This window comes from Zalophus californianus, chromosome 11, assembly GCF_009762305.2.
Source record: "Zalophus californianus isolate mZalCal1 chromosome 11, mZalCal1.pri.v2, whole genome shotgun sequence".
Lineage (NCBI taxonomy): Eukaryota > Metazoa > Chordata > Mammalia > Carnivora > Otariidae > Zalophus > Zalophus californianus.
In genome coordinates, this window is record NC_045605.1 from 60238149 (window position 1) to 60247120 (window position 8972).

Below are 8972 nucleotides of genomic sequence, written 5' to 3' on the forward strand. Positions count from 1 at the left end.
GTATAATTTTATCATCTACAAATTGCGCAAAACATTCTCCAAAGAGAAGCTAGAAATCCTTTATCAAAAATGTCAAAGAAATAATCCTACTTCTGTGGCTTTGCAATTTTATGTCAAATATGAAAAGGGATACTGTATAAAAACTCATACCCTGGAGCACCTGGGTGGCTCAGTCATTAAGCGTCTGCCTTCGGCTCAGGTCGTGGTCCCAGGGTCCTGGGATCGAGCCCCGCATCGGGCTCCCTGCTCCGCGGGAAGCCTGCTTCTCCCTCTCCCACTCCCACTGCTAGTGTTCCTACTCTCACTATCTCTCTCTGTCAAATAAATAAATAAATAAAATCTTAAAAAAACCACAAACAACCTCATACCCTGATTTCCCCATTCAGATATTCTTCTCTCCACTTTGAGAAAATCCACAGTTATGGGGAATATATTCTAGCATTCTTCTTAGACTTTTATCACCACACCTCAGGTAAGACCCAGTTGCGTGGGTGTTACTGCGCTGGCTTCCCCAGTCAGAGTCTTTTTCTGCCATCATTATCTGTATGCCCCACAGATGCAGAACGGTCACTTGGGTTGAGTGGACAAGGAGAAGTCTCTCTCAAATCTGTGTGGTGTGGACTGCATAGACAACGGGGTTGAGGATGGGTGGGATGAGGAGGTAAAGGTTGGCCAAAAGAATATGGATATGGGGAGGCACATGATGGCCAAAGTGGTGAGTGAGAGAAGAAACAGCCATGGGGATAGAGAAGACAAGAATGGCACAAATGTGGGAACTACATGTCCCTAGGGTTTTAAGCCTAGCTTCAGGGGTGGCCAACCCCGTTACAATGCTGAAAGTCATCACACAGGAGGCGGTGATGGCAAATGAATCCAGGATCAATACCAGGAAGCCAATTCCCATTCCATATAAGTTGTTGACTGTTGTGTCACCACATGCCAAGGTAACTATGGCCATGTGTTCACAATAGCAATGGGCAATGATTTGGGTCCGGTAAAGAGGCAGTCTCAGGCGAATCATCAGGGGCAGGGGTCCAATGTAGAGTACTCCACGGAGGAGGGCAGCCAGGCCCAAAAGACCCACTGCTGCATGAGTGAGCACCAAGGTGTGGCGTAATGGGTCACAGATGGCCACATAACGGTCAAAAGTCATGGCAAGGAAGATTCCTGACTCAACAGTGGCAAAGCAGTGAATGAAGAACATCTGGGTCAAGCAGGCATCCAGGTCAATGTTGTGGGCACCAAACCAGAAGGCGGCTAGCAGTTTGGGCATGGTAGATGTTGACAGGATCAAGTCAATGACAGCCAACATACACAGGAAGAAGTACATGGGTTGGTGCAGACTGCATTCCACCTTTATCACTGCCAGGATGGCCACAATTCCCACTACAGCCACCAGGTACATAGAGCTGAAGGGAATGGAGAGCCAGATGTGCAGGGATTGCATCCCTGGAATGCCCGTAAGCTAGAAAGAACCAGGCACCAAGCAGGCATCATTAGACATGAACATGTTTCAGGCAGTGGAGTATCCAGGAGATAGGAATGCTTATTAGATTTTTACTCTTGTGAGAGAGATTGTCTCTGAAAACTGTAGACTACTAGATTCTTATTTTCATCCTGTGCAATTGGTGGAACCTATAATAAAGAATTCTGAATGTCTACTTGATATATTACAGATTTTATTAAAGAAACTGTGGGGGTGCCTTTTATTTTATTAAGGAAACCCAGGTGCCTTTTATTTTGTTAAGGAAGCATTGGCTTCTCTAATAAAATAAGCTTAACCGACTTAGCCACCCAGGTACCCCAAGAGCGTGGAGTTTAATTCAAGTCCTGTCCTGTTTTAGGGTTGCCATCCTGCTGTTTCCCATCAGAATCTCAGCAATATTAAGTCTCAGACTCCCCATCCTCACCATGGTGACTCTTCACACAGCCATGTTTTTGCTGAGAGGTGTCACCACCTTTTTGGTTTTACCTAGACAAATTTCCCCCATTCTTCAAGGCCCATCCCAGATTATTTCCCTTCTAAAAGGCTTCTTTGGGATCTGTAGTCTATACCAGAGTGGGTGAGTCGTCACTAAATTCCCAATTGTCTCAAACAAGCCCATGCACATTTAAAATATTCTTATAATTGCTATTTATATTTTAGACATTTCCATGACAAATAAGCATAAAAATGCCCCTATGTATCCTCAGGGATTCCTAATTCTAGCTCCAACATAAATTTTTACAAGTTTGTTTACTTCCTGGTCAGCCACTGATTGGGTGCTGAAAAGAAAAATGAGTTTTGTGAACTTCAAAATGTTCCACAAGTGTTTTTGTTACATTAACTCACCCACTTCAGCAATTCTGTGAATTAAGTACTTTAATATTCCAGTAAGTGATAACATGTGAAGTCATTGTCCTTAGCTCAAATGTGAGATTCTGTGGATTTATTGGACAGACAGATTGGACAGACAGGACAGGAAAGATGTCCTGGAGGCCGTACCACAGAGGCAGCTCAGAGCACAAGCTTTGCCATCTAATAAACCAGATTTCCCATTGCAGACCTTTCTCTTACTCTGTATCTGGGCAAGTAGCCTAACCTCTTGATGTCTCATTTTTTTCCATATAAAATATGGGGAGAGTATCAACTACAAAGGATAATTATAAAGAAAAAATTAAATTAGTATGAGGTTCTTGGCACATGGCAGCAACTTTCTTTCCCTGAATTCTTACTGTTCACTATGGGGAGCAGATCAGAACTTTAGATTCTGCAAATTGGCATAGTTTCCTATGTTTCCCTGATACATGGGACATCTTTAAGGAGGTCTCAAAAGTCTAGGAATTACATAGATGGGACAGGGACTTAAGGGGAACACTAAAAAAATATACAATTCTATCTCACACCAAGGAGAAATAAGTGTTGTCTAAAAATATTGTGATAGACCACCAATCCAAAGCAGAAAGAGGCCTGATTACTCAATGTAAGGTAGATTACTTATCACAAAAAGAATTAATGTTCATAGGATGGACTTAAACCCAGATTTCTAACTGATTTGTGCCAGACCCAAATTTTGGGCTGGGAGAAGAAGAATATGAATATATATAAAAATAAAATCCACCAAGTTGATAACTGGCATCTTAAAGGGGTGGTCTGAACTAGGTTGTAGCACTGGAATTGTGTCACTTTACCTAGAACATTATAGAGAAACATTTTCTGTGTCAGCCCGCATAAAGCCTTCCCCACCTGGACACTGGTGACCAGTGTCTGCAAGTCCTATAAGAAGCATCCTGGTAGGTCTGAGGCTCCTGAGAAAGAGGTTTTGTTATGGCAAAATAAATATGGATTAGCAGCAAGACAGACTTAGTTTCAAATGCTAACTGCTGTTTCTGACTCTGATTTAGGGAGTGTATACTCTTTGCCTCTGCTTTCAATCCTGTTTCCTAGTCTGTGAAATGAAGGAATAGCTACCGTAGAGTTGATTCATGTATTAAATGAACTGTTTATAAATGTGAGCGTGTGTGTGAGCACGCGGGTCAAGTGTCAGGAAGCCTAGTCTCTGGAATAGGCACTGTGTTCCCTCCTTACCTACTCCTCCCCTCTGTTCCACAGAACATCGACACATAGTACCATTTCCATAGGACCTTGGTGACTCCATAGCCTTCTTTCCTAACTATATGAGTAGCTTTTTTAACATGGGCACAGTCAGTTGAAGAGACCTGCTGATGGTATAAGGATCAGCTGAGGAGAGAAGGTTGTCTGACTGTGGGGCAAGAGACCAGAGGCCCAATAAGGCTAGAATAGTCCAATTTTTCCTCTTGTGTCCTGATGGACAGTACTAGGCAATGAGGTTCTTGCCTTCAGGTTTCTCCTTTTTCTTCATAACCCAGGCCAAATTGTGCTCTATTTATTCTACTTTTGACTAGACCCAGGAAAAAATAAGCCCTCGTTGACCCAGAAGACAAATATAGTTTCTGGAACTTGGAGTTTACTCCCAGTGACTTTGACCCCCCTCTCTGGAATGTACTTACCCATTGGGAGTGCTGTCCACAGAGCTCTAGGCTGTGTTCCTTACAGGGGTCACCTCTTGTCTGGATGCTTGGACAAATTTAGAGTCAAGGGAGGCCATAGCCCTGCTCTCTTCACTATTTTGTCCTGTGTCCTCTTTATCCAGGTGCTGAAAATAGCCAGTTATTTCCCAAGGGCTGCACAAAGAAATCTGTGCCCATCCCTCTGGACCTTTATTTATCCCACGTTGGGAACAGTCTTCAGCTCCTAATCCCACTCCACTCCCAGGACTAGGTTATAGACTTAACTTCTATTCCCCTGGCTGGTGTTCTTGACTGTTCTCTGACTACCCAACCCCCAAGCCTGAGGTATTTTAAGGACTCCAAGGGGGACACTGGGAGAAAGTTCACAAAAGAAGGGTGGAAAACCACCAGATGTTGATATAATCCATATGGATACTTTAGTTATTACTTATATTATTTTAAAAGAAATCTAAGCTATGCCTAGATTTACTTTATGTACTATGTATATTTCACCAACACTGTAATTTTCCCTTCTGCTTTTTAAAAAAGCATGTTTGCTTAAAAACAAGATTTGTGGGACACCTGGGTGGCTCAGTCAATTAAGTGTCTGCCTTCAGCTCAGGTCATGATATGGGGGTGCGTTGGGGGTCCCTGCTTCTCCCTCTGTCCACCCACAGCCCCACCTGTTCATGTTCTCTCTTTCAAATAAATCTTAAAAAAAAAAAAAACCAAGACTTGTAATCACAAATTACAGTGTGTGTCTATACAATGTGTGGTTACTTTTTCACTTCTCAGAGTAGTGGGCTCATTTCAGTTTTTATATGCCAAGTGATACAGTTATCAATATTTTTTCTCTTCAGCCGTAGGAGAGGATCCCAGAAGGTAGATTACTGACCATTGTTCAGGACAAATGAATCCTATTGTCAAAGTGCTTTCCAAAAGCGTTCTTCCAGTTTATGTTTAGCCCAGTGTCAAATGAGTTCATTTGCTAAATTGCCCTTCAGTAATTTTTGAAATATCCATTGTGTAGATGAACAAAGGAAAACCTTGTTTTCATTTTATTTCTACAGTGTGAATGTTTTTCTGTATTTGAACAATTTGTGGCCAATTTATTTTGAACAGTTTCTTTTCCCATTTTTTCTACCACATAATATTCTTAAATGAAGTGGGGAGAATGATTTAATGATTTCAGAAAATACAGCAAGGTTGGAAATGTTCTCTTTTTGTTTCAAATTTTTATTTAAATTCTAGTTAACATATAGTGTAATATTAGTTTCAGGAGAATTTAGTGATTCATCATTTACACGTAACACCCAGTGCTCATCACAAGTGTCTTTAATACCCACCACCCATTGAGCCCATCCCCCTGCCCACCTCCCCTCCACCAACCCTGTTTATTCTCTATAGCTAAGAGTCCCTTTTATGGCTTGCCTCTTTTTTCTTTCCCCTATGTTCACCTGTTGTTTCTTAAATTCCACATGAGTGAAATCATATGGTATTTGTCTTTCTCTGACTTATTTCACTTAGCATAATACATACACTCTAGCTCCAACCACTTGTTGCAAATGGCACGATTTCATTTTTTTTTTGATAGCTGAGTAATATCCCATTATGTACACACACACACACACACACACACACACACACACACACACACACACCCTCTGGTTCTGTTTCTCTGGAAACTCCTAAATTCAGCTTTTGGAAACTAGAAGAACAGACCTGTAAAGAGGAGTTTTCTAAATTGATTCTGGTGTCTAGAATTGATTCTCCAATCTGATTATATTTTAAAACACCACATTTTCCAGCAGTAAAGAAGGAATGAACAGTTCATGGCATGATAGGGCAATAGAGATACCTGAAGTAATACCACTGGATACTTGTAATCAAACACTTATAGGAGGCAAGGTTATAGGTGACCATGTAGGATAGCTTCAAACATTTGTCAAATTAATAAGTAGAATGGAATTGGCTGGTTATTCCTAATATCACTGGACAAAGTGGGGAAAAAAAAGATGAGCTCAGACATTCGAATTCCCAGCTCAAGAACTACATAAATGACCTGACAGTGTCTATGTGTGCCCTGTGGCCACAGGGCTGAGACTGCTGGGGAAAACAAACAAACAAACAAACAAACAAACAACCTCACAGAATATTATCCTGGGACTGACTCAATTACAATGCAAGTTGAACTCAGTCTTGCAGGGTCTCTAAGAAAGTAAGGGTCTTGATTGGGAAGAAATGGGATCCTGAAAGTTGGAATGGAGGTACAGGAGAAGACCCTGATAAGGCTGGGACATTGAGCCCCTTCATTCTGATGAATCTTCTTTGCCAGTGGAAGAGGCCTCTCTACCTGTCTGAAGGGGATTAATCCTAAATTGGCTGAGGAAACTGTAGTGACTTCCCCTAAGGCAGTTGCCATACAGGATAATGCAGGTTCTCTTTAGGATCCACTTCCACTCTATTTTTAGGCTTATTACTATACTCAAGTCCCAGAAAGAGCCCTGAAGATGGGGTATACCATACCGTGTTACCTATGAGAAAGAGCACTACATTCCAAAAGAACTTGACTTTTCTAATTCATACAGACAAATCCAGAGAATATGTGTGGGAATGGATAATAAGGGTATTGGGTAATAGTTGAAGGAAGATAAAATGGGATCTGGTCAAGTTTGTGGAGGTGAGTCCAATAAGCAGAGACTCTAGATTTAATGTTGCAACTTAGGGAGTTAGAAAAGGTCTCTAACAGTTTGGTTTGTTGGCTGAAACATGGACCAAAAGGTGGCTCACAATAAATTAACTTAAAATGCCAAATTTGCCTTGAAAAACTGTACAGAAAGGAATTCAGAGACTGGAAATGGAATGTTAAAGTAGATTGGTTATTTAAGGTCTGCTCACACACCCTTACAGTGCCCAGAGAATACACCTTTCACAACTGTGACAAATTAGTTTGTGAGGGGAACCCCATCATCTTTGAAGAGCTCTGTGATTACTCTCTTCTGCAGGCCAGGCCTTAGAGTCTACATTCAATGGGAGTAATTGGCTCCTGCCATGCCAGTATCCAAGTGGTAGGGCTTAATTGCCAAAGACAAGGTGGGCATGGTTACGGTGATGGACAGCAGAGTCAAAGTACCAATTAGGATTTTCTGACTAGTATAGACCTAGGGCTTTGACTAGTTGATCACAGTATTCCTAGAAAAAAATAATCAGACCTTTTGGGGAACTACTAGACACTGGCTCTGAATGGACACTAATTCTAGTATACCCCAAATATTACTGTAGTCCAATCCTAGTAGGGCCTATAGAAGTAGGGTGATTGAGTTTCAGCTCAAATCCACGTTACTCTGAGCTAAATGGGTACCCAAATTGATCCTTTGGTTATTTACCAATTTCAGAATGCATAATAGAAATGGACACACTCAGCAACTGGCAGGATCCCCATACTGCATCCATGTAGGTTTCATTATTCTGGTTGGATATATTGGTAATAAAAGTGGCTATGCATGTGTCAGGGACAGGGGGTAAATGGGAAGTCTGTACTCTGTTTAATTTCACTGTGAACCTAAAACTTTTCTATGAAATACAGTCTATTACATTCAAGTCCTTTTATCTCAGTGAAACATTTATGGGTCCAGTGGTATGAGGTCTGTTGAGATACCCCTTTCTAAGGTGAAGGACCAGCTGTTGCATTTGGCCCCTCCTATAATCAAAAGGGGAACAATGCCAAGTGAGCTTCTTTGTGTTTTCAGAGACATATTCCTCTTCTGGGTGTGTTACTTGGGACCACTTACTGAGTGATCCAAAAAGCTTCTCGTTTTTAGTGGGGTATAGAAATACAATTTGCACCAGGCCCAGGCTGCTGTGCGAGCTGCCCTGCCACTTGGGCCATATGATCCAGCAAATCCAATGGTGCTTGAAATATCAGTGGCAGGTGGGAATGCTGATTGGAGCCTTTGGCAGGCCCTTATAGGTGAACTGTTGTGCAGGGCCTTAGGATTTTAGAGCAAAGCCCTGCCATCTTCTGTGGATAACAACTCTCCATTTAAGAAACAGCTCTTAGTCTACTATTCAGCCTTAGTAGAGGCTAAATGCTTGTACATGGGCCATCAGGTTACCATGTGACTGGAGATGCTCATCATAAACTGGGTCTTACCTGACCCACCCATCCATGAAGTGAGTGTGAACAGCAGCACTCCACCAAATACAAGTGGTCTATATACGACCAGGCTCAAGAAGGCCCTGAAGGTACCAGTTACATGAAGTGGTCCAAATATCCATGGTCCCAACCCCTGCTATACCTTCTCTTTCTATGCCTGTACCTAGGGCCTCATGGAGAGTTCTTCCTCATGAAGAGGGAGACAAGACTTAGGGCTTGCTTAAAGATGGTTCTGTAAAATATGCAGGTGCCACCTCAAAGTAGGGAGTATAGTGCTTGAAGCAGTCTTTCTGGGACATTCATGAAGGACAGAGGTGAAGGGAAATCCCTGCAGTGGTCAGGACTTTGAGCACTTTGGATTTATTTTTCTTGGAAGAAGAAGGGGCTAGAGGCACAATTACATATTGGTTCATGGGCTGTGGGCAATGGTTTGTCTGGATGGTCAGGGACTTGAAGAAATAAGATTAGAATAATTGGTAACAAGGAAATCTGGGGATGATAGACTTTTCTGAATGGGGAAAAAAAAAGCCAACAACAAAAAAACCCCACAAAAAACAAACCAAGATATTTGCTCACCAAAGGGTGACTTCAGCAGAGGAGGATTTAATAATCAAGTGGGTAGGATGACCTGTTCTATGGATATCAGTGAGCCTTTTTTCCCCAGCCACTACAAACACTGCCTATTTGGGCTAATGAACAAAGTGGCCATGGTGGCAGGAATGCACGGCCTCAGCAATATGGACTTCCACTCGCTAACACCAACCTGACTGTGGTCACTGCTGAATTCCTCATCTGCCAGTAGCAG

The 8972-nt window shown here is 42.1% G+C and overlaps 1 pseudogene; it reads right to left on the minus strand.

The window, feature by feature from the left end:
* Positions 1-601: 601 nt before the first annotated feature.
* On the minus strand, positions 602-1510 carry LOC113913676 (annotated as a pseudogene).
* Between the last annotated feature and the right edge of the window lie 7462 nt (positions 1511-8972).